Source organism: Rattus norvegicus, chromosome 12 (assembly GCF_036323735.1).
Source record: "Rattus norvegicus strain BN/NHsdMcwi chromosome 12, GRCr8, whole genome shotgun sequence".
NCBI classification, from domain to species: Eukaryota; Metazoa; Chordata; class Mammalia; order Rodentia; family Muridae; genus Rattus; species Rattus norvegicus.
Window position 1 is genome coordinate 27,894,188 of NC_086030.1, and position 26,345 is coordinate 27,920,532.

At 50.3% G+C, this 26,345-nt stretch overlaps 1 protein-coding gene across 27 annotated transcripts in view; it reads left to right on the plus strand.

Moving 5' to 3' along the window:
• Window positions 1-26,345, plus strand: part of Gtf2ird1 (GTF2I repeat domain containing 1) — a 106,913-nt gene that overhangs the window by 3,594 nt on the left and 76,974 nt on the right. For 3 of the 27 annotated variants that reach the window (XM_039089076.2, XM_063271055.1, XM_063271060.1), the window contains exon 1: window positions 23,594-26,342. The gene's annotated coding sequence lies outside the window, so the exon portion shown is untranslated. 27 annotated transcript variants of the gene reach the window in all.

The following is a 26,345-nucleotide window of genomic DNA, read 5'->3' on the forward strand; positions in this document are numbered from 1 at the left end:
TGTGTGTATCATTCTGGTTCTGGGTGTGTAGAGACCGGTGGACCCCTGGGGCTTGCTGGCCAGCCCACCTAGCCCATTCGGTGAGTGTCAAGTCCCAGAGAAAAGCCTGGTCTTAAAACAAAACAAACAAACAAACAAAACAACCAAAACACAAGGCAAGTTGGGACTTCATAACTGTAATTTTGCTACTGTTATCAATCAAAATATAAATATCTGTGTCTTAGACGAGCCCTGTGACAGGGTCATTCGACTCCCCTTAAATGTGTCATGACTTCCAGGCTGGGGAGCAATGTACTAAATAAACGAAAGACTTCCCTGCTCTTCCCTATGGGCAGATCTTCATGGATGCCTTGCCTCCCTCCATTCTGGTCTTCCTGTTTTGATGGTTACTTACGTTCAGTGGTTTACTGTGGGCGCACAGGGGCAGCGTGGGAAGCTGGGGAACCTGGGTTTCCCCCTTGCAGTTCATCCCCTGCCTTGCCCTATGACCCAAGAGGAACCTTTGCCTCTGCATCTGTACCTGGCTTGGGTCAGGTTCTGTAAGGACTGAGCTGACATGGCCTGTGATTGGATCCTTAGGTTCAGGCACAGTGTCCGAGGTGATGGTTATGGGAGGCAGGCTCAGCGCCGACGCCGTGGAGATGGTTTAGGTTTTCTTCAGAGGATGGACTTTATCCTTCTGTGGGTGTGGAATGACTCATAGGGCACACCGCACAGAGAGTGTAGGACGCTCATTGCAAGCACCTTTCTTCCTGACCCTGAGTGGAGCCTGCTTGCCCTGGAGCTATTGGCCGGTCCACCTGTCTCCTTCCTTCAGGACCACTTGCTTCTGAAGTCCAGATTTAGCTAATAAAAATAAGGACGCCTGGTTAAATTTGGACTGAAGATAAATCAGGGATGACACAATTCTACTGAGAACTACTGCTCATTTATAGAGCACCCTGAACTGGAGATCTTGGGGTTTTGTAAATGTTGCTTTTATTTCCTCAGATGAAGGGATGAGATGAGAGACTTACCCAAGCTTTATGAAGACACAGCCGGGGCTGAGTCCAGAGCTTTTTTTTCTCTGTTCTAACAGTCCCCAGGTCTATACCTGGAAGCCTTTGTACAGTCTGATCTTCGAAGCTGACTGACTGGCCCATTCCGGCTTCTCTTGGCTTCTGCCTGAATTGCTCTGCTTGGCCTCACACTAACTTTGGCAATATGTTCTAACCTGGCTCCTTCTCATCCTCTGTGTCTTTCTGTCTTCACCTGGGTCTAAGTTTGTTTTCTCTGTAAAACTGTCTTGGTAAAACTGCCACACACACACACACACACACACACACACACACACACACACACACACACACACACACCCCACTGCCCTTACATGGCCTCTCTTTCCTGGGCTGATAGTTGGGAGTGTTCTATCTCTGACTCATTCTGTCGAATCTTTTTCTGATTCCTCACTTTGACCTCCTCTCAATTACACCTCACTTTCAAATATGGCTGTCTCCTTCTACCAACTAACCTTACCTTCACTGTTAGGGATTAAAGGTATCTATTAAGGGTGTGTCTGTATTCCAGCCAGGGCACACTGTAATTCAGGGTGTGTCTGCATTATGGCTGGATCATATCTTTGGATGTGATTCCTTGCCAGAGCAGCCATGTTCTTGGATTAAAATTACTTTATAGGTTTTACCTGATATCCCTATAGCTTCTTCCTGTAGGGGACAGAGGGTGTGGGGTCATGGAGGAGGGGGTCAGAGTTCACACTTAAGGCTCCAGGGACAGTTAGAGCAAGCTGGCTGATATATAGTTCTCTTAACTTTGTGTGTGTGTGTGTGTGTGTGTGTGTGTGAGAGAGAGAGAGAGAGAGAGAGAGAGAGAGAGAGAGAGAGAGAGAGAGAGAAAGAGAGGGAGGAGAGAGAGAGGGAGAGAGAGAGAGATGGGGGAGAGGGGAGTATAGGCTAGAGGATAGTTAACCTTGGGTATTTTGTTTCTTAGGAACTATCTGTCTGCCTTGTATTGCTTTCCCACAATTTTGTGTGTGTGTACACATTCCTGTGTGGGCACGTGGAAGACAGGGAGGGGTCTCCTGGAACTGGAGTTACAGGTGCTTGTGAGCCACCTGCCATAGGCTCTGGGAACTAAACTTGTGTATTCAGCACATGCTCTTAGCTACTGAGCCATTTCTCCAGCCCCCTCCACCTTGACTTTTGAGACAGGGCCTCTCTCGTCAGCCTAGAACTTGCCAAGTAAGTTTGGCCGACTAACCGGTAAGCTCTGGAGATTTGTCTCTTTCTGTTTCCTCAGTGATGGGATTACAAGCACCTACCACGCCCCCCTTTAATTATTATTGGTGTGCATCACGGGCAAGCGCACCAAGGCACTTGTGTATAGTTCAGAGGATAACTTTCAGGAATTGGTTCTCTCCTTTTTTTTTTTTCTTCCTTCTTTTTTTTGGAGCTGGGGACCAAACCCAGGGCCTTGCGGTTGCTAGGCAAGCGCTCTACCACTGAGCAAAATCCTCAACCCCCCTTTTTTTTAGGAAAAAAGATTTATTATATATGAGTACACTGTGGCTGTCTTTGGACACACCAGAAGAGGTCATCAGATCCCATTACAGATGGTTGTGAGCCATCATGTAGTTGCTGGGATTTGAACTCAGGACCTCTGGAAGAGCAGTCAGTGCTCTTTTTTTTTTTTTTTAAAGATGCATTTATTTATTATATATAAGTACACTGTAGCTGTCTTCAGACACACCAGAACAGGGCATTGGATCCCATTATAGATGGTTGTGAGCCACCATGTGGTTGCTGGGATTTGAACTCAGGACCTCTGGAAGAGCAGTTAGTGCTCTTAACCACTGAGCTATCTCTCCAGCCCCAGTCAGTGCTCTTAACCACTGAGCCATCTCTCCTTCAACAACGATGCATCCTGGGGATTAAACTCAGGTCATCAGTTTGGTGGCAAGGACAGTTACCAGCTGAGCCATCTCACCAACTCTTCATCTATTTTTTTTTTTTTTTTAAATAGGCTCTGGGAATTGAACTTAGATTCTGATGTGTGTGCTGCAAACACTTGTGTATGTGTGTGCACATGCATGCACATGTGTGTTCACACATCACGGCTTGCATGTGGAGCTCAGGGGACAGGAGTCCGTTCCCGCCTTTCACCTCGTGGGTTGGAAAACTGAACTCGTTTGAGCATCAGGTGGCAGTGACAAGTGCTTTAACCCGGAGTCATCCCACTGGTGTTCTTAACTTCTTTAGTGGAGTTTACAGTTGATTTCACTCTGGGACCTAAGGGCCCCTATCTCCAGGGATTTAGGGCTCTTAGATCCCAAGTGTGAGAACCTCTTGTTTTTGGGATCTATTTTTGGGAGGCGGAGGCAGGAGGATCTCTAAGTTCAAGGCCCGGACTGGTCTGCATTCTGTGCCAGCAGGGGCTATGTAGTCAGACCCTGCCCTAAAGATTTATAAAGCCCAAACTGAACACTAGGAGACAGTTTCTTTGCTGACCTCATTTCAGTGTCGAGATGGGGAGTCTCTCGTGACTCTTCCTATGATGATCACAGGCTGGGGAGAGAGGCTACTTCTGCTGGGGAGACATGAAATGACAGAGCAGATTTCTCCGCCCCTTTACCGTGGCTATATCTGAATACTGCAGGCTGGGTCACAGCTCATGAATGAAGATTTTAGTTTGAGGTTCTTAGGGTACAAGGTTGAGGTGCCCACATCTGGCAAGATGTTTGTTTGTCTGTTTTTGTTTTTTTTTTTGAGACTGGGTATAGCTCAGACTGGCCTGGAACTTGCTATGTAGACCAGGCTGGTCTTGAACTCACAAAACTCTGTCTAGCCAAGTGCTAAGATTCACCATACTCCCTTTCTCATTGAGCTTTCTCAATGGTGTGGCGCTCTGATATGGGTGTGAGGTATACGTACATGGTGATACAGAACGAGTGGTAGCTTGTGTCTCTCCATTTTAAAAACAAGTTTTTATTAATTATTTTGTTAGGAGTGTGTTTTGTTTGCATGTTTATCTGTGTACCAGCTGCATGCCCGGTGCCTGGGGAGATCAGAAGAGGGCATCAGATCCCCTGGGACTGGAGTTACAGTTTCAAGCCACCATGTTAAGTTCTGGGAATCTGATCCCTGTGCAAGAGCAAGTGCTGATCACTGAGCCATCTCTCCAACCCCAAGATTTCATATTTTTTTAAAAAACAGAATTATTTATTTCATGTATATGAGTACACTGTAGCTGTCTTCAGACATACCAGAAGAGGGCATCGGATCCCACTACAGATGGTTGTGAGCCACCCTGTGGTTGCTGGGAATTGAACTCAGGACCTGTGGAAGAGCAGTCAGTGCTCTTCGCCACTGAGCCATCTCTCCAGCCCCCCTAAGATTCCATTTTGCGTTACAGCTGTGTGACTGTGGGTCTGTGCGTGTGTGGAGGAGCCCATGGAGGTCACACGAGGGCATCAGCTGCCCTGGAGGTGGAGTTAGAGATAGTTGGGAGCTGTCAGATGTGGACCCTGGGAACCAAATTCAGGTCCTTTGCTAGAGCAGTGAATGTTCTGAATCAACTGAGTCATCTTGCCAGCCCCTCTTTTCCTTCTCTTAAAAACCTAACAATGCCATCATGGTGGCTTCATCCTTGTGGTGATATCTAACTCCGTGCCCTCATTTAGGTCTCATCTCTTACTGCTGCACAATGAGTGTAACTGTCCACCCATTCCCCCCACCCTAAGACAGGGTCTCTCACTGTAGCCCTGGATATACTGGAACTTACTCTGAAAACCAGATTGGCCTCAAACTCAGTGATCTCCCTGCCTCTGCCTCCTGAGTGCCGTGATTAAATGTGTGGGCCACCGTTGCCCGGCCAATTTGCTTCTTTTTTTTTTTTTTTTGGTTCTTTTTTTCGGAGCTGGGGACTGAACCCAGGGCCTTGCACTTCCTAGGCAAGCGCTCTACTACTGAGCTAAATCCCCAACCCCAATTTGCTTCTTATAAACTGTAGACTGGGGATAGGGTCAGGGGGATAGCTCAGTGGGTAACGACACTTGGCTGTCTGACCCAAGTTTAAGCTTTGGACCCCACACAATGGAAGGAGAGAACCGACTCCTGTAAGTTTTCCTTTAACGTCCATGTTTGCACCATGGCAGTGTGCAAACACACACACACACCAATAATAAAACCAATGTAACATGTAGATAGTGCTTCTGATCGTTTTGTTGACAGAACAATCCTGACAGGGAGGTTGGATTACCTGTGGTAGCATTGACCTGTAATCCCAGCACTTGGGAGAATGAAGCAGGAGGCTTATGAGTTTGAGGCCACGTCTGGGTTATGTAGCGAAATTGTCTCAAAAATAAAACCACCCTTTGGGATTGTGGCTGGAGAGATGGCTCGGCTGTTAAAAAGCTTTTGCTGTTCTTACGGAGGACTCAGGTTTGATTCCGCTCACAAACACCAGGATATCCGGTACCACCTCCTTCTGGCCTCCTTGGGCACTTGCACACACATAAGCCCACGTTAGCGCATACACATGAAAAGCAAAAGCAAAGTGAAAATAAAGGGAGTCTTTATTTTTTCATCCATTCATTGGCCATTCCACAGCCAATGGGAAACGCACAGCGCATGTGCCCTTAGCGGTAATCTGTAGCACCTAGGAAGACCCTTCCACAATCATGGCTGCGTATATTCTGGAGGGCTGGTTGTCTTGGTACACACACCAACATGATCCCACCTACATCCGAGCAAGGGGCGGTCAGTCCTTAAGTTCTTCTGTAGTGGGTTGCTAGCTCCCGTACCTGACGGTTACTGTCAATGCTCTGTCTCTCGTCTTAACAGTTCTAGATTGTCACATGGGTGGTATGACAGAGGGTGTAGGCCTTGAAGACAAGTTTCTTCTACTCAGTGTTGTCCATGGTGTGTCTCGGACCTGACTGGGATTAAATCCTTTTGATCTCTTCTTCCTCACCACCGTTGAACCAATGGCTTTACCTTTGCTAGGCAGAGACTCTAATGCTGAGCCACGCACACCCCCAGCCCTTCATTGGGGGTTTCTAGGCAGGGACTCTACCACTGAGCCACGCCCCCAGCCCCTCACTGGGGGATTCTAGGCAGGTGCTCTCCCACTGAGCCACTCCTCCTGCACTTTACTGGGGATTCTAGGCAAGCATTCTATAATACAGTTACATCCCTAATTTTTCTGTTTGAGACAGGGTCTGTCCATGTAGCTCAGTTGGCCTAGAACTCATTTTGTAAAATAGACAGGTCTGAAACTCTTACCCTCCTGCATCGGTCTTCCAAATGGTGCGATTATAGGTGGTCCACACCAGGCCTGGCTCCTGTCATTTACTTGGATCGGACCCTGTGCCACACATACATCCCAGCTACATCTCAGTGACAATCCAGGCATTCCCAAAGAATTGTGTGCTCACTTTGGGACTGTCCAAAGTGGGAAGGAACCTCTTTCCCTTTTGTATAGGAACATCTTCCATGCCCGCTTTGAGAGCCGACTCCAGGACAGGAATGCACCCGCCCCTGGTCTCAGGAGCTGGAATTTCATCCCTGGTTTCTGGTGACTCACACAGTGAGCTCCTGCGATGAAATTACACCTTCCTGCTCCTGCCCTCGGGGCCTCTGCTCCTGGATTCTCTGCAGCCCAGGTGGGCTCTGGAACAATCTATGCTGTAGGGCTAGGAGAGCTGGGGTTGGGATGGTGCCAGGCAGGGAGCTGTCTGCTGGGTGATGTCATGTCCATCTCTTATGTTCCCCTTGCTCCAGGAGTCAGCTGGGAGTAGGGGGGGTGGTCCCGGTTATGTCAACAACTGTAGTTGTCGCTTGCTGTGAAAATTCTAAGTTTCTTTTGTGTGGAGGGAAGCAGGATGGGAGGGCCACCCTCACCACCATATTTGTGATTTATGTGAGACAGAAGAAAGCTGTATTTCCTTGGTTGGTTGGAGGGGCTGGGTCGGGGTGGGAGTGGGATGTTCTTTGTATGAGGAGCCTTCCCTCTCCTTCCTCCCCCACCCCCCTTCTTGAGACAGGGTCTCAGGTTGCCCTCCAACCTGGTAGTTAGGCAAGAATGACCTTGCACTTCCAATCCTCCTGCCTCCGTTTTTCAAGTGCTGGGATTACAGGCGTTTGCCCCCACGCCTGGTCTATTAAGTGCTGGGAACCAAACAGTGTTCTGTGTATGCTAGAGGCAAGGTCTTGAGACTCCACTCCCACCCCTGTGCTCTGTGTGTGTGTGTGTGTGTGTGTGTGTGTGTGTGTGTGTGTGTGTGTGACTATTTATTGTGCATGGGTAAATGTACCACAGCACGCATGTGGAAGTGAGAGGACAATTTGTGGAACTCTGTTTTCTCCTTCTGCCGTGTCGGTTCTGGGGGTTCAAACTCAGGATGTCAGGAATGGTGGTAAAGCACTCTTACCAGCTAAGCCATCTCGTCTGTCCTGTTTTGAAATGACATCTTACTATATATAGCTCAGGCTGGTCTTGAACTCTGGGTCCAACTCTCTCAGCTTCTTGAGTGCTGGGCCGCAAGCATACACTACCACTCCTGGCTTAAGTGTGGCTTTTGTTTCTTCTCATGCCCATCTCGGCCCTCCCTCCCTTCTTTCCCTCTCCCTTCTTCCTCCTTCTCTCCCTCCCGGTACTGTGGCTAGAACCCAGGGCAGGACACATGCTAGACAATCTTCTACAATTAAGCTACAGCCCCAGTTATAAAGTTAGGACTTTCAAAAGTTTGTGTGTGTGTATGGTTAGTCTGGCCTTCCTCTGACAAGTTTGGCCAGCCTCAGAACCTACCCCACACCATGGTATACCTATATCCCTTCCCAGTCTCCTGAAGTCTGTAATAGTTGGACCGTTGGGGTCAGCACTTGTAAAGAGGCTTTGGGAAGCTCTGGGCCAGTAGCTGGTGCCGATGGGGCCCAGAAGACTCCTAGGTAGCTTGTCAGTAGAACAGGACCCCTGCCAGCCCACCCACCTCCAGGGTGGTCCTTACAACTTCTGGGGGTTCTTGTGACTGGGCCAGGTTGGTCTCCTGTTTATCTAGGAGCTGGTTTTTCAGGAATAGCAGCTACTAGCAGCAAGGCTCAGGCTTGGGGTGAGTGGGGCCCTGCAAGGGAGGTGACTCCCCTCTTTGTGCACTCTGGCTTCCAGGTGTCGACGAAGTGCCCGCCCCGCTCCCAAGCAGGTGGGCAAACCGCATCCTCCTCTTTGATCCAGATCCATCGCCCGCCCACCCTGGGCCAGCCACAGCCTGAGACTCTGTGGTCTCAGCACCTTCAAGCTTTGGTCTTCCTGAGTCAGTGGCCAAGGCACGGCTGCAGGGCGTCCCCAGCTCATAGGGGAGTTCAGTGCAAACCTCAGGGCCTTTGAAGCCAGGCAGGAGTGGGTTCAAGTTCCAGCTTGACCACTGACCTGCTCAGTAGCCTTGGGCAAGGGACTTCACCATGGGAACAAAGAACAATCGTGTGTGTGTGTGTGTGTGTGTGTGTGTGTGTGTGTGTACACTATGGTACACTTGTGGAGTTGATTCCAGGGTCAGTTCTTGTACAGTAACATGTAACATGGCTCCTCTGGCTAGGGATCACTTCCAAAGACCTTCTAGGTCTCAGTGATCCAGCCCTAATGCAGACATGCCCCGAATTACAATATGATCTGGCAGGAATACGGACACGCGCTTAGTACATGCCTTTAATCCCTAGAGGAAGGTAAGGTTAGTTCGTAGAAGGAAGCAGCTATATTTGAAGGTGGCGTCTAATTGAGAGGCGGTCAAAGTGAAAAATCAGAAAAAGATCGAATGAGTCAGAGATAGGATACACCCAACTCTCAGAGCAGGAAAGAGAGGCTACTTGGGGGAGGGGGAGGGGGAGGGGGAGGGGGGAGAAGGAACATGGCAGTTTTACAGAGAAAGGTTTCGAGAGAATAAATAAGCTAGATGACACAGGTGAAGACAGGAGGAGCCAGAAGACTAGAACAGATTGCCAAAGTTAGTGCGAGGTCAAGCAGAGCAGTTCAGGCAGAAGCCATGAGAAACGAGATTGAATCAGTCAGCTTGGAAGACTAGATTGTACAGAGACTAGACGTTTCCAGGCCTAGCTAGGCCTACAGATAGTTAGGCCAGAGGAAGAAATGCTTTGGACTCAGCCCAAGCCAAGCGAGGCTTGGGTATGTACATCTAAGGAAATAAAAGGGACATCAAAAAGAACCCTCCCTTCCCCAACTATGTGGGTCCAGTGCCTTTCCCTGCATAACCTCCTCCATCTCTCTTTTTGAAATGGGGTCTTTTTTTTTTTAAAGACTTATTTATTTATTTTGTATATGAGTGCACTGTAGCTGTCTTCAGACACACCAGAAGAGGGCATCGGATCCCATTACAGATGGTTGTGAGCCACCATGTGGTTGCTGGGATTTGAACTCAGGACCTCTGGAAGAGCAGTCGGTGCTCTTAACCACTGAGCCATCTCTCCAGCCCTTGAAACGGGATCTTATGTTAGCCCCTGATGGCTCCTTCAGTAGCCGACAATGACTTTGAACTTTTGTTTCTTAGGTCTTTCCTGTGTATGCCTTCACGTGTGTGAATGTGGACACATGCAGGCCATATCATGGCACTCATGTAGACGTCACAGGATGACCCTTGGTGTCGCATCCTTGTCTTCCCATCTTCTTTGAAGCAGGGTATTTTGTTCCTGGTTATGACCTCGCAGATGGCCGGCCTGTGAGGTTATGGGAATTCTCCTGACTTCACCTCCTATCTAGCAGTAGAAGTGATGGGATTATGGGTGTGTGTTACTGTGCCCTATATTTGTGTAGGTTCTGGGGACTTGAACTTGGGACCTTATACTCACACTGTAAGCACTTTATCCATTGAACCATCTCTCCAGCTGGTAGATTGGTTGTTTTAGAAACCTGGGTTCTGAACATGGTTACTTAGGGCAAGTTGGTTGCCACCCCAGATAACAGTTGCTCTTTTTGTTTGCTTAAGACAGGGTTTCACTGTGTAACCCAGGCTGTCCCCCCTGCTTCAGCCTCCAGAATGCATCACCACAACCAGCATAAAGAGTTTTGGTTGTTTGGTTTAGTTTTTGGCTTTTTGAGACAATGTTTCTCTGTGTAGCCCTGGCTGTCCTGGGACTCCCTTTGTAGACGAGGCTGGCCTTGAACTCACACAGATGTGCCTGCCTCTGCCTCCCAGCCCCTGCCTTTGTCTCCCAGGGCTGGGATTAAACAAAGGCTGCTTGGGCCATCACCATCACCTCCTGGCTATAAAGCATGTTTTAATGTTCCCTGTCTGTTTCCTGGGCCCAGTAACTACTTGCAGGTCTCAGCTTGGAAGACCTTTTTTGTGGCCAGTGTCCTTGATCTTCTCTGCTTCTCTAGGCCGTGTTACGAGTTTCTTCTCCTAGGAGTCCTGTCGCCTGAGCCTTGAGGCTCGGCCACAAATGAGAGAGGTGTCCTTCTGTCTGTCACATTCACAGATGACGTAGTCAGTTTCTCTCAAGTCAGGCTGGACAGAGCTAGTCTACTTCATAGTGGCATACCTGAGCACCTTGCCCTGTACTTAAGAGGGTCCAAGGCATACTTGCGAGCCGACCTAGGTGTCAGATTTGATTCACGAGTACAAGCCCTGTCTGGGCTTCAGAGCAAGCTCAAGGCAAGCCTGCGCAACTCACTGAACCTGTGTAAACAGAAAGTCAGCCCGGCGTGTTGGCATGCACTTTTAATCCCAGCACTTTGGGAGGCAGAGTCAGGGGCATCTCTGTGAATTAGAGACCAGCCTGGTCTGTACAGCAAATTCCAGTGCAGCCAGGGTTACGTAGTAATACCCAGTCCCAGACAAAATAAAACAAAGAATAGAAATGAAATCCAGACGGGAGTGGTACATTCCTGTAATCCGGGGACAGTCAGGATGTGGATCGGGAGGATCAGGAGTTCTAGGTCAGCCTCGGTTGTATAACAAGTTCAAAGCCAGGCTAGGGTACTTGAGATCCGGTCTCCTGCCACTGGATCCCTTGTATTTACTGCAGGGGGTTGGGTAACTGCTTGGTGGTCTTGAGTCTTTGTGAATCATGGCAAGCAAGACAGGGAAGTTAATCATCAAGACTGGCTAGGGTGGGGTTGGGGATTTAGCTCAGTGGTAGAGCGCTTGCCTAGCGAGCGCAAGGCCCTGGGTTCGGTCCCCAGCTCCAGGGGGGGGGGGGGAAGACTGGCTAGGGCATCATCTAAAATACCCCGTGGAGGAACAGATCTTGGTTATGGTCTGCAGGGGAGCAAGGTACTGAGTTTCACTCTTCAAAACCCCTAGTGTCCCCTACAGGAACTCTTAAGCCTCCTTATGCCCACTTGAATCCCAGAAAATGCAGTGGTTACAGTTTGATAGGTGGGGGCTAACAACCGGGACAAGCTTCCTCCCGGGGGGGGGGCTCAGGGAACTCTGGTGAGGGGGCGGATGGGGTATCTTAGATGTTGACCCATCCTGGGATGAATTCCTGCAGTCTTGGGAACAAAAGCCCTGGCTCTTTTTCTATTCTCCCTTAAGCTCCGGATCCTCCCCCATCCCCACTCCCAACTCCAAGGAGGAATCACATGCATGAGTCACACACCCAGCTGCCTGGGTTTTATTCTGGTATAGGTGTTGTGTCTATAGTTGATGGGCTGCGTTCTCTCTCTCTCTCTCTCTCTCTCTCTCTCTCTCTCTCTCTCTCTCTCTTATGTGCCTTGGTATTTTGCCATATATATATATATCTGTCTGTCTGCTGTCTGTCTGTCTATGTGAGGGTCTCAGATCCCCTGGATGTAGGGTTACAGACAATTGTGAGCTGCTATGTGGGTGCTGGGATTTGAACCCAGGTTTTCTGGAAGAGCAGTCAGGGCCTTTAACTGTTGAGCCACCTCTCCAGACTCTTGTATCCCATCTGCTTATGGTTTATAAGTCTTCTCTGAAGACTTCTAAGCATGGGTGTGAGGAGGAAAGGTGGGCAGGGCAGGGGCGGGGCTTAGCTGTAGAGCATTTGCCTAGAATCTCCTCCAATGAGGGGCAGGGGGCGTGGCTCAGCTCTAAGCTACTTGGCTAGCCTTCTGGAGGCCTTCGAGTTGAATCCCAGGAATTTGGGAGGGCGATGAGAGTAAACCTAAAGGATCGGAGGAGGCGGATCGAGCTGGTATGCCCTTTCAATTTCAGCACTCCAGAGACTGAGGCAGGAGGCTGACAGGTTCCAATGATAGCAGTGCTTGTCAGACTTCAGCCATGTGGCCTAAAATCCCAGGTTCCTGGTGAGCATCTCTTTGGAACCCAATGGATCCTTCCTGACTTAGTCAATGCCCCTCCATAATTGCTTTTTCCAAACTTACTGTTTCACCCTTGCTGGCTCAGTTCCGAGTTTTTCATCCCCCAAAATGCCATCCAGTCGCCGGAACCAGTATCCAGTCACTGAAAAACCAGGAGCAGTGCCAGCTGGGGTGGGACCGTCTTCAAAAGTAAAATAAAAACCTTAGCTCTTTTTCTGTCCTAGGAATTGTAGCCTGCTCATGAGGTGTAGGTTTCTGGCCAGCTAATCAGAGTCACATAGCATTAATAGGGTGGCATAGGACTGAGATGGGGCCAGTGGGACCTGGGATGAAACCCATGAAGAGCCGCTTCTTGGATGTTGTGGCGTAAAGGGGTTAGAGTAAGAGCAAATGGAGCAGGGGCTGTGGAGCGGAGCGGTCAGGTAGAGGCAGGGGCAGTGGTCAGCAGGACTGTGTGGCCGAACGATTAGAGAGAATGTTGTGACATTGGTTCACATATTAGAAGGGACCAGACTAAGGAAGAAAAGGTTGTACGCTGTCCTGCTGGGGCCGAGGCCAAGAGAGCCCTCAAATTACTAACTCCTAGTATAAGTTCTGTTTGCAGATAGGGAAACTGAGGTTGTACTGGGTAGGTATGGACGATACCTCTTCTCTCTTGTGGAGTTGGAAGCCAGGTATCCTGATGCATACTGCATAGCGGGTCCTGGGGGTTCTGCTCTCATCCCATTGGTTCAGAGAGTAGAAGGCAGGCGGCAGTGGGTGGGGCGTCAGCTCAGAAGGTTGAGTCGTCCTCCCGCCTCCCACCTCCGCCCCCAGCTCCACCCCCTCCAGCCAGCGCCCAGGGTTAGATCATCCCAGAGCCTTTGGCTGTTTTCCATGCAGCTTTCATTTCCCGACATGAAAGGACCTGATACCCCTCCACCTCCTAGATCTTCTCAGAAGGCGTGTTTACGTCTGGCAGGGGGGTCTCCAGAGACACCAGCTAGGGCCTCCCACCACAGCCTCGCCCCTGGGGCTGGCACTGCTTCAACTCTGGCTTTTCTGCATTCCATCCTGTACTGGAATAAATATATTGATATACCAGTCTGGAGAAGCATGAATCTACCGCTGGGAGTCAGAGTCTCCTGGGCTTCCAGCTGAAAGATAGGCTTTCATGTCCTGCTCGGCTCCACCTTGTGTGGAGGCCATATGGACAGTATGCGGGAGTTGACGTCAAAGCAATGGGGGTAGGGGGGGGAGAGACCTTGGTTATCACAGTTGCTCAGGAATCAGCACTCAGGGTTGCTTAGCCTGGTGGTGTCAGACGCTGTCCACGTGGCCTCACCTGTAGCCCTCAATATGTCCAGAGCGGTTGATACTCATTTGTCATGAGGCAGCCGAGGTAAGGACAGGAACTTGTGAGGTGAAGCTCTACCACTGAGCCACGCCCCCAGCCCCTCCCTGGGGGATTCTAGGCAGGGGCTCTACCACTGAGCCACGCCCCCAGCCCCTCCCTGGGGGATTCTAGGCAGGGGCTCTACCACTGAGCCACAGCCCCAGCCAGCCCCACACTGGGGGATTCTAGGCAGGGGCTTTACGACTGAGCCACGCCCCCAGCCCCTCACTGGGGCATTCTAGGCATCTGCAGGAATGCTTTATATGCCAATGCTGGCACCTTCTACTCCATCTGCCATCAGTCACCCAGATACAACCATTTAAGTTTAGGACAGATCGCCTGTATTCTGATGACCCCAAAATAATTTGGCCTAGAGCTGAGAGTGCAGTTCCATTGATAAAGTACTTCCCTTGTATGCAGGGGACCCCGAGTTCCATTCCCAGCACCACTTAAGCCAGATGATCTCAGCCCTGGTAAGGGGGAGGCAGGAGGATCAGGAGTTCAAGGTCATTCTTAGCTACACTGCAAGTTGTGGGGCTAACCTGGGCTACTTGAGAACCTGTCTCAAGCAAGCAAACAATCAAAGCTATTTGACGTGGTGCTGCTGCGTGTGTCCTGGCTTGTTGATGAAGACAGTAGGTACGCACACAACACAGGAATTGACCAACAGTGCTTTTCTCCCAGTGTTTTGTGGTTGTCCCTTGATGTGTGATTGCTTCCAGAGTACCTGGTATATAGCAGACACTGCTGTTGGCTCCGTTCTGGTTAGAACGAGAAGGGAAGGTGGTTCGTTCCATCATCTCCCACCACATCAAGCTTTTGGGTCAGACCACCGTACTCCCTGCTCTCCCACCAGATGGAGAAGCTGGCTCTGCGGTGGGGAGATCTGTGCTTTGAGATCTGAGTTTCTAACCAGTGTCTGGGCCCGTGGAGAGGCGTCCCACTGGACATGGGTCTTCAACTCGGCATGTAGGGGGCTTCAGGAAGCATGGTCCTTAACCCTGAGTGGTGCGTGTTTCCACTCTACCATGTTTCCTTCCTAAAGAAGGAAGCTCCTTGGAGCCCACCGTGTCCCTTTTTTACCAGATTCCCACAACCTCCACCTTCCACTCCGTTGGCCTCTCAAATCCCTACTCCCTAACGTTTTGGTGGCTTAGTGACTTTCCTGACCTATGACCTGCCTCCCTGAGGGTGTCAGTGGCCTGTCTTCTACCTCTCTAACTCCACCTTTACCTTTCTTCACTCTCCTATGCCTCTGCTGCTTTCTCGTCCACCCCTTGTCCTCTGCGGTACCCCCAACAGCTCTCCCCAGCCCAGGGACCCTGCCCCGCGGCTCCTTAGCCTCTGTGGGCCTTGGGCATCCTTTAATGTCTTTTTTTTTTTCTTTTTTTTTTTTCTTCTTTTTTCTTTTTTTCGGAACTGGGGACCGAACCCAGGGCCTTGCGCTTGCTAGGCAAGCGCTCTACCACTGAGCTAAATCCCCAACCCCTTGGGCATCCTTTAAACAGCTCAACTTCTTCCTTTCCCACCCTCTTTCTTTCCCAGGGTATTGGCATTCATGCGAATGTTTGAGTTTGTGTCTCTGGGATCCCTTCAGCTGTCCTTCCTCAGGACCCCATACGCCCCTAAGTCACTGCTCTGACGTTTTCCTGTCTGCTTCAGGCTTAACATCATCCTCGCTTCTCCTCTTAGACTCCAGTCTTGACCCTGGCCAGCTCTAACCCTCAGCCCTGTTGGGCATTGCACCTGCTTTAAGCCCTTCCGTGTACGGCTCCTGTGTGCTTGAATGTCCTTGGTCCCAGGGCCTTAAGGCCCCTCTCGGTTGCCTTCACCCACTACTGCCTGCTCTTCACCTCTTCCCTGCAACCCTGATCCCCACCTCACCCACTAGCCCAGCCTCCAGCCCAGGCTGCTGCCCTGCTCAACCCTGACCGCGACACGTGGGCGGCCCAGGCTGGCGGCTGGGTTTCCTGGGCAGCCAGTCATTTGGCAAGCCTTCAAAGTCTGCTCGGCTCTGTGGCCTGGGAGGTGGGTACTTCGGGCTGGGGTGGGGCAGGCGTCCCCCTTGATGACCGCATTGCTGAGGTCAGCTCTGGCATCATCTCCTTTGGGGAGCCACTCCCCCCCACCCCCCCACCGCCACCCCCGTTGCCTCCCGTCATTTTGTGCTTGCCACTAATTTTGTCTTTCGACAGTTTTTGTTTGTTGAGGTCAGGTCTTATATAGCCCAGGCTGGCTTCAAGCAGGCCCAGTTCAGGATTGAGCCCAGGGCTTTGTGCTTGCTGGAGGAGAATTCTGCCAGTCGAGCTACATTCCTGCTCCACCACATTTCCACCCTGGACGGAGTGCAATCGTAGTCAAAGGAACGGATATTGCTGGTGCACGCCTGTGAGCCCAGATCTGGGGAGAATGAGGCAGGAAAATCAGGAGTTCAAAGTTATCCTCAGCCCCATAGCGGATTTGCAGCCAGCCCTGGGTCCCATCGTCAGCACTGTATCTTTTGATGTGGTTGGTACATGACTGTCGTCCAGCGTTTAGAGGAGTGAATCAGGATTCAGGGACCTTTTCAGCTATGTCAAGAGTTAGAGGCCTCGCCTGAACTGACTGAGACTCAGCCTCAGAAAACAAAACAAAACAAAAACCCCACAAAAACTGGGGTTTGATTCCCAGTAGTCTGTTTTCTCGTCATTGAGATGTTGGTTTTCAGCTTGAAGCCCAGGCATGCTGGTCATATCACTGCATGGGTGACCATTTATATCTTTGTGTGTGGGGGGTATATGTGCGTGTGTGTGTGTATGTGTGGTTGTGGGAAGTTCTAAATCTAGGCACCTTGCCAGATGTCCTATCTTATGGGCCAGGGGCCTGTTCCATCCCCCAGCCAGCGGCTGCCCCGTGAGGAACAGTAACCCGCCCCAGGAGAACCTCTGCTGCCTGGAGATTAGTCTCCAAGGCCACGCTGCCAGTTGCCATAGGCACTCAGGTCCCAGATAGCGCTGTGATTTCTCATCCTGGTCACGCAGGCGGCTGCCAGTGTCGCCTACAAGGAGCCAGGAGCCAGGAGCCAGGAGCCAGGCTTTAAATAAGCGGTGGAAACCTGACCCTCCAAAGGAACTGTCTGCTTACTGAGGCCTGGCCTCCCCTCCTAGGGGCAGGCTCGGGGCAGCTGCACTCCTCCCGTTATAACCAGGGCCTCTGGGGGTAGTGGTGGGGGCTTGGAGAGACGTGACAGAAGGTTCTTCTGAGGAAACTAAGCCTCAGTACACAGAGAAGGACTCAGATCTGCCCTGAGACCCTGACCCCTTGCCCTTGAGGACTGTGTAACCCACCCCGTAGGATTCTGGACTTGTGAAGAGAAGGGACTTCCAATTCCCAGACCTGAAACACATCCCTGGCCCCCACCCTAATGCTCCAGTACCGTTAAAAGGTAGCATGAATCCTGGACGGAAACCTAGTGCCTGCTTCCTGGCCTTGGCTTTGCTTGGGGTCCTGAGGGTGAGGCCAGGATGCTGGATGTTTGTGTCTCTTGTTTGTCACATTTAAATATTTACTTTAAAGTTGTTTTTTTTTTAATTACTTGTATCTATTTTTGCACATGTGTATATATGTATAGGTCGAAGGGCAACTTTCAGGAGTGGCTTCCCTCCCTTCTTTCATGGCGGTCCTGGGATTGTACCCATGCCATCGGGCTTTGGGGGCAAGGCCCATCTCCAGGGATCCTATTTTGTTTTGTTTTGAAGAGATGAAGCTTCTGTCTCTGTTTCCCAAGGTAATTAAGTACCTACAGCAGGGTGCCTTAGGTCATTTATGAAATAGAAAACAATAAAAAAGAAAAGGTCAGGGGTTGCAGGCCTGGGATTCATGCACTTGGGACGGGACACACACACACACACACACACACACACACACACACACACACACACACACACTGCCTTCCCTACTTGGCTGGTGAGAACCTCACCCCTGGGCTAGAGGAGACTCAGCTGGGGGGTCCCTAGACAGAGCTCACCTGACACACAGTTCCCCTTGGGCTCTATTCCCAGCACCACTGGCCAGAAACTCGCCATGGTGACACACGCCCGCAATCCTAGCCCTTGGATCAGAAGGATGAGAGTTCAGGGTCATCCTTAGCTACATACTGAGTTTGAGGCCAGCCGCAGCCTCACGAGATTCTATCTTATTGGTGGGAATGGGGAGAGAAAAAAACAAACCAAAACTGTGAAGGGCACGGTGGCCCATTCTTGGCATCCTAGCTACTGAGAGGGTAGAACACAAGTTCAGGATCAGCCTGGGTGACTTTAACAAAAGCCTGTCTGGGGTTGGGGATTTAGCTCAGTGGTAGAGCTCTTGCCTAGGAAGCGCAAGGCCCTGGGTTCGGTCCCCAGCTCCGAAAAAAAGAACCAAAAAAAAAAAAAAAAACCAAAACAAAAAACAAGAGCCTGTCTAAAATTAAAATGAAATAAAAGTGTAAAAACACTATTTATTCCGAGTGATGACCGTCATAATAATTTGTTTATGTAAACCAGAACCCTGAATGAGCTCCCTACTGGCTAGTCCCACACACTTCTAAGATACCCAACCTTTTTTTTTTTTTTTTTTTCTTCTTTTTCTTTTTCTTTTTTCTTTTTTTCGGAGCTGGGGACCGAACCCAGGGCCTTGTGCTTGCTAGGCAAGCGCTCTACCACTGAGCTAAATCCCCAACCCCGATACCCAACCTTTTGACTGTTCCTCTTTCTGTGTGTGTTATGTGGTGTCCGTGCATGTAGATGTGTTTGTTTACATGTGTGGGTGTGCACATGGGTGGAGAACCACGGTCAACGTTGAAAACCTTCCTTCCATTCTTTTCCACCTTGTCAGCTCACCGACATGGCTTAGTCTTTATAACTTGGCTCTGCGGGTCCCTTGTCTCTGCTTTTAAGGCTGGCATTGCAGAGGGCCACCATGCTACCTCGGCATTTACATGCGTTTTGGGGATTCCCGTCTCTGGTTCTTTTGCCTGTACGGCAAGTATCCTAACCACTGAGCCATCTCCCTAAACATTTAAGTTGTAAAAAAAAAAAGTGCTTGTATGTTTACATGTGTAGGCTGGAGGGCAACTTCCTGTGTTGTCCTCCATACCTGCTACTCTGACTGTGTGTGCGTGCGCGCGCATGTGTGTGTGTGAGCGCATGCATGTGTGCGCATGCATGTGTGTGTATGTGTGTGTGTGTGTGTGTGTGTGTGTGTGTGTGTGTACTCGTGTGCATTCCTGTGTGTACATGCGCATGAATGTATGGGCATGTGTGTGTCTGTACTTGTGTGCATTCCTGTGTGTACACTCGAGTGCATGTATGGGCATGTGTGTGGCCATGGCACTGGTGTAAAAGGTCAGAGGATAATCTCATGGCTTGCTCCTCTACCCATTCTCCTTTGAGTCAGGGTCTCTGTTATTTTACCACTGTGTTCTCCAAGCTAGCTGTCTCCACTACTGCGTCCGGCTTTTTCACGTCTTCTCAGGATTCAGAGTCAGGCTTGTGTGGCAAGAACTTTTTTTTTTTCCTTTTCTATTTTTCGGAGCTGGGGATCGAACCCAGGGCCTTGCGATTGCTAGGCAATGCTCTACCACTGAGCTAAATCCCCAACCCTGTGGCAAGAACTTTTACCCAGTGAGCCATCTCCTTGTTCTCTGAGACACGATCTCTCACTGAGCCGAGACTCATCAGTTAGGCTAGGCTGGTCGGCCAGGGAGCCCCAGGGAGCTTTCTGTCTCCTCAACACTGAGGCACCACCACTACCACGCCTAGCTTGATGTCACGTGGGTGTTGGAGATTGTACTCAGATTCTTGCAGAGCAAGCACTGTGCCCGCAGAGCCATCTTGCCATCTCCCTCACCGTCTGATTTCCGAGGCCAGGGTTTGACCTGGCTTTGAACCCTGTATATCGTGAACTTTCGCACCTGGAATCTTTCTTCATCATTTCGACATCCAGCCCTGCTGTTGCGTGAGGAAGAGGTTGGGCTGCCTATCTGATGTGTTTTCCAGTAGACGGGGCTCCAGGGAACAGACAGGAGACGTGCTGAAATCACGAGGTAGAAGGTTTATTTCTCCAAAAGACCTCATCTGCTTAAAGAGGAAGGGACGTCCCTATGAATAGTGGGGCACATCTGTAATCCCAGCCCTTGGGATGCTGAGGCAGGGGGATTGTAAATTCAAGGCTAAAACTGGGCTACATACATAGTGAGACCCTCCCTCAAGAGTCTATAGGCTGTGGGGATGGCTAGATGGCTTAGAGGGTCATGGCGCATGACATCAACCCCATGAACTGAGTTCCACCCATCCGGTGGAAGGAGACGTTGACTCCTGAGAGTTGTCCTCTGATTGCCACATACTTGATGTGGCACCCCCCTCCTCTATTAGACTAATACATGTAAATTAGATTTCAAAAATGACCATAGCCTGAAGCAGGAATTACCATGAGGTGGATGCTAGCCTGCGCCACAGAGGGAGATGTTGTCTCACAAGACAAAAACAATCCATATGTTGTGGATACAGTGCTGTGGTAGAGCCCCTGCCTAGAATCCCCCAGTGAGGGGCTGGGGGCGTGGCTCAGTGGTAGAGCCCCTGCCTAGAATCCCCCAGTGAGGGGCTGGGGGCGTGGCTCAGTGGTAGAGCACCTGCCTAGAATCCCCCAGGGAGGGGCTGGGGGCGTGGCTCAGTGGTAGAGCTCCTGCCTAGAATCCCCCAGGGAGGGGCTGGGGGCGTGGCTCAGTGGTAGAGCTCCTGCCTAGAATCCCCCAGGGAGGGGCTGGGGGCGTGGCTCAGTGGTAGAGCACCTGCCTAGAATCCCCCAGTGAGAGACTGGGGGTGTGGCTCAGTGGTAGAGCACCTGCCTAGAATCCCCCAGTGAGAGACTGGGGGTGTGGCTCAGTGGTAGAGCACCTGCCTAGAATCCCCCAGTGAGGGGCTGGGGGTGTGGCTCAGTGGTAGAGCCCCTGCCTAGAATCCCCCAGTGAGGGGCTGGGGGCGTGGCTCAGTGGTACACACTGGCCTGTTAGGTGTAGGTCCTGGATTCTAACTCTAGTACCAAAGGGAGGGAAAAATGAAAATGCATTTGCAAATGACGTAAGAGTTATGCCCACGTGGAGCCCTGGTGTGACCCAGTGTGAGGCTACAACGATCTTGAGACATAACCTGTCCCTGGTGGACCTTCATGGAGGTAGTTGAAGGGCACATCTGGCTCTGAATGTCAGGTCACTGTGCAAGCATGCTTAGCAGTGCTGAGATGTTTTTCTTTTTTCCTTCAAAAATTACTTTATTATTTATGTGCTTATCTGAGAGAGAGTCTGACAGAGGTCAGACTCCAGGAGTCCACTCTCTTCCATGTGAGTCTCAGCAGGACTTGAACTCAGGTGTTCAGCCTTGGTGGCAGGTGCCAGTACTCACTGAGCCATGTCTCTGGCCTCAGGCGTGGTTCTCTCTCCTCTTCTCCTCTTCCTCTTCTGCGTCATCTTTCAGAGATGGGAAATGATGTAGTCCACACTGCCCTAGGATTCCCTATGTCTTGGAGGATGACCTTGAACTCCCGATCCTCCTTTCTCTGCCTCCTGACTGCTGGCATTGCAAGTTTCCCGCAGCACACCTGAATAAGAGGTATTTTTCTAAGTTGGTTGAAAATCTCTCATTTTATTCACCAACTTGGCTGACTAAGAGAGGATGTGAGCTGGTGCGACCTTGGCTATGGTTTTTTCTGAGCCAGGCTGCATAGAAATGGAACCAGCCGTGCACGTGTGTGTGTGTGTGTGTGTGTGTGTGTGTGTGTGTGTGTGTGTGTGTGTGTGTGTGAGAGACTGTGTGAGACTGTGTGAGACTGTGTCTGTGTGAGAGTGTGTATGACTGTGTGTGTGTGAGTGTGTGTGTATGTGTGTGTGTGTGAGACTGTGACTGTGTCTGTGTGAGGGTGTGTATGACTGTGTGTGAGTGTGTGACTGTGTGTGAGAGAGTTGTGAGTCTGTGTGTGTATGTGTGTGTGTGTGAGACTGAGTGTGTGACTGTGTGAGACTTGTGAGACTGTGAGTGTGTGAGTGTGTGTGTATGTGTGTGTGTGTGAGACTGTGACTGTGTCTGTGTGAGAGTGTGTATGACTGTGTGTGTGTGACTGTGTGTGAGTGTGTGAGTCTGTATGTGTGTGTGTGACTGAGTGTGTGACTGTGTGTGAGTGTGTGACTGTGTATGAGTCTGTGTGTGTGTGACTGTGAGTGTGTGACTGTGTGAATGTGTGAGTGTGTGTATGTGTGTGTGACTGTGAGTGTGTGACAGTGTGTGAGTGTGTATGTATGTGTATGTGTGTGAGACTGAGTGTGTATGTGTGTGAGACTGTGAGTGTGTATGTGTGTGTGAGACTGTGAGTGTGTGTATGTGTGTGTGTGAGACTGAGTGTGTGACTGTGAGTGTGTGAGTCTGTGTGTGTGTGAGACTGTGACTGTGAGAGTGTGAGTGTGTGACTGAGAGTGTGTGACTGTGAGTGTGTGAGTCTGTGTGTGTGTGAGACTGAGTGACTGTGTGTGAGTGTGTGAGTCTGTGTGTGTGTGAGACTGAGTGACTGTGTGTGAGTGTGTGAGTCTGTGTGTATGTGTGTGTGAGTCTGTGTGAGTGTGTGTGAGTGTGAGTGTGTGAGTGAGTGTGTGAGAGTGTGTGTATGTGTGTGTGAGTGTGTGTGTGAGTATGTGTGAGTGTGTGAATGTGTGTGAGTGTGTGTGAGTGTGAGTGTGTGTATGTGAGTGTGAGTGTGTGTGTATGTGTGTGCATGTGTTTGTGGCAGAGAGCATCTTCTGTGCTTATTTTGTTTTGTGTATGCTCATATGTGTGTCATGCATGGGTGTAGAGGCCAGGCGACAACTTGTGAGAACTTCTCTTCTACCGTGTGGATCCCATAGATCTCAAATACAAATCCTTGGGCTCGGTGGCTCGGTGCCAGTTACCTTCACCCATTGAACCATCTCTCCGGCCCTGGTTGGTTTTACAAGGAAAGGTCTCTTTCCCTGTATAGCTAGCTTGGGCTGGTCTTGAACTCAGATTCTCTTATCTTCCACCTCCTGGGTGCTGGGATGAAAAGTGTGTGCTACCTGAGAGATCTTCTGAAGTCGGCATGTGACAATGGCGGTGATCCTGTCCATCCAACCTGAGCTATTCCCCGGAAGATGAGGGCTTCCTTGGGCTGTAGGGATAGCGACATCTCCAATCATTCTTCCAACGTGATGATGTGTGAACTCAGAACCCCAGGAGCCAGAAATCCTGGACTCGGACCTGGGGGAGACACCTAGATGTTGGCAATGGGTAGTGCTTGTGGCTGAGAGTGCACCGTAAGTTTTTGGGCTCATATGTTAGTTATGGTCCTCGGCGCTAGTCACGCGGCTGTCTTTATCTTGTAGAACAAAAAAGGCTAAGCTAGGTGTAGTGGTGCACACCTCTGATCCCAGCACTTGGGACACTGAGGTAGAAAGAACAGGAATTCAGGGGCAGTCTAGGAGACTTTGGAAGACCTTATCCCTGGCCATACCATACTGGACATGCCTGAAGCTAAGCAGGGTTGGACCTGGTTAGTACTTGGATGGGAGACCCTATCTTAAAATAGATCTCTGAGTTGGCCGTGGTGGTACACGCCTTTAATCCCAGCATTTGGGAGGCAGAGGCAGAGGCAGGAGGACCTTGATGAGGCCAGCCTGGTCTTCAGAGCTGGTTCCAGGATAGCCAGGGCTACACAGAGAAACCTTGTCTCAAAAAAAAACCCAAAACAATAAAAACAACAAAAACATATATGCATAGTCAGGTGTCTAAGAAGTTCAGAAGAGGGTGTCAGATACACTAGACCTGGGTGTACGGATGGCCGTGAGTTGCCCCATATGGATTCTGGGAACTGAACTTGGGTCCACTGCAAGGACAGCACACACTTTTTTTTTTTTTTTTTTTTTCCGGAGCTGAGGACCGAACCCAGGGCCTTGCGCTTGCTAGGCAAGTGCTCTACCACTGAGCTAAATCCCCAACTCTTAACTTCCATGTCATCTTTAAAATTTTTTTCCTTTATATGTATTTTACTTGTATGATTTTTTTTCCTCCTGTGAGTACATGTCTATATTACATGAGGGCCTTAGCGCCTGAGGGAGTGAGGTGTTTGATCCCTTGGAAATGGAGTCACATAGACGGTTAAGGGTCATCGTGCCGATGCTGAGAACTGAATCCGGGTTCTGCAAGAGTGAGTTCCTTGGCTGCTGAGCCATCTCTCCAGCCGCCCTCACTCTGTTTTAGAGAGAGTCTCTCACTAGGACCTGGTGCTCACCAATCAGTCTATACTAGCTAGCCAGTGAGCCTCAGAGACCTGCTTCTCTCTGCCTCCCCCAGTGCAGAGATAGGCAACCCCCAACCCCCCAAGCCTTTTATGGGGGTCCTCAGGGACGAGTTCCATTCTGTGTGCTTGTGTGACAAACAAAAGCTTTAGGTTTAGTTGGCAAACCATCTTCTCATCCCCATCTTAAATGATAAGCCAAACAGGGAGCAGCAGTAGGGCTCAGTGGGTGCTTGCCCCCAAACCGGACAACCTGGGTTTGATTCCCGGGAACTGAACATTATCCTGTGACCTCCACAGGTGCACCATGGGATGTTTGTGCGCACACACATAAATCAACACAATAAAAATAAACCAAACAGGCTGGGTGTGTTGGTTCTGAAGAAAAAAAAAATATATTGATCTGGGTACCAGCAGTCGCCTCTGTTTCCCAATGGTGAATGCCACGTGACCGGCCACCTCACGGTCCCGTTGCCGTGATGGCCTGTATTTCTCCACACTGTGTGTCCTAATTCATTCTTCCTTAATTAATCAACTGTGGAAGCACTCTCACTGGGTAGCCCTGGCTGGCTTGGCACTCCCAACTGTAGACCAGACCAGCCTTGAAATCAGGTCTACCCACGTTCCTCTTCTAAAGACGCTCGCCACCTCGCACAGCTTGCCTGGTATTTTATCAAAGCCAGAGAAGTAAGATGTCAGCCATTATGATATAATCGCCACCAGTGGGGAACTGTGAGTCTTTTCGAAGTTCCCTCAGATTGGGACTGTAGACTGTAGTGGGTGTGGGGTGTGTGTGTGTGTGTGTGTGTGTGTGTGTGTGTGTGAGAGAGAGAGAGAGAGAGAGAGAGACAGAGAGAGAGAGAGAGAGAGAGAGAGAGAGAGAGAGAATTGCTATATTATCCAAAGCTAGGCTGGAATCCTCAGTATATCTTAGGCTAAAGTGGGGCTTGCTATGTAGCCCAGGCTAGCTTGGAGCTTGCAGCAACTTTTCTGCCTCTCTTGAGTCTTAGGATAACAAGCGTTAGCCATCACACCTTGAGACATTTTCCACGAGAATGCGAATCCTTTTTTTAAAAAAAAAAGTCCTCATTTTAATTTAATTTATGTGTATTTTGCCTGCATGTGTGTGTGTCTGGTGCCTTCGGAGGCCAAAAGAAGGTATCAGATCCCCTGGAACTGGAGTTACGGATGGTTGTGAGCCACCCTGTGGGAAGTGGGAACTGAACCCAGGTCCTCTGCGGCAAGCGCTCCTAACCACCGAGTCATTGTGCGATTCCATCCATCATGGCTACCTGGCTTGTTTCCTCCTTTAGGCTCTAGCGAATGGAGCTGCAGTGAATAGAGGCATGCAGGTCTGGATGAGAGGTTTTCTTATTGGGATATCAGGGAGGGTCCTGAGGCTGGTGTACCCAAGACGACCGTCAGACCTCTATCCGGCATTTAGCATCTGAACATATTGCTCATGTCTGTAGATAGGGACCTGTGCTCTGCGTACATGCAGAATCCCATATACAGAAGACCTCGCCACCTTGTCCTCAAGGACAGCTCACCACACAGGCTTCGGGCTCCCTGGTTACCGACCGGAAACGGGCTACGTCCCTTATGAAATTTGCCAGGAGACAAACTTGTGGTGCTGAGACTCAAACTCAGGTCCTCGGGAACACTAGGCAACTGTTCTACCACCAAGCCGCATCTCTGACAACCTAAATTGTTTGAGGCAGAGCCTCTCTGTGTACCTCAGGCTGATGCTGAGCTTGCTATGTAGCTGATGATGACCTTGAATATCTGTTTCTCCTGCTTCCACCCCAATGATAGAAATTTAGGCCTGGGCCACCATTTTTGGTTTATGGGGTACTGGGTTATCCCACGTAGGCCAACACTCCACTCACTGAGCCTCCCCAGCCCCACAGGTATTGCTGGAGATCTCAGGGAGCCAGGCACAGTGGTGGCAGCATTGAGGAGGCAGAGGCAGGCTGTCAAAGAAACCCTGTCTCCACCTCGTCCAAATAAATAAATAAACAAACCCTGGGACTGGACTCAGGCCTGGGCAGACTGGAGCTAGGAGGGGAGGCCTGTAGACTGTAAGGTTCTCTCCCAGACATGGGTAGAACACAGGCAGGGTTCTGGAATCCAAGGCCCTGGGCAGTTCCTTCCCCTCTGGGCAGCTCATAGGACAGGAAATGGAACTGTGGGTTGCTGGGGGGAAAACAACATTCTCCCCCCTCAGCTGGTATGGGAGCCGCTGACTTTTGTTTGTTCTCTCGGGCTTCTTTTTGGAGAAACACAAGCATATGGTGGCGGCTGGTGCGGAGGCTGTGTTTGGGTGGCGTGCGTGCCTGATTTTGCCGTTTGCGTTTGCCTTGTG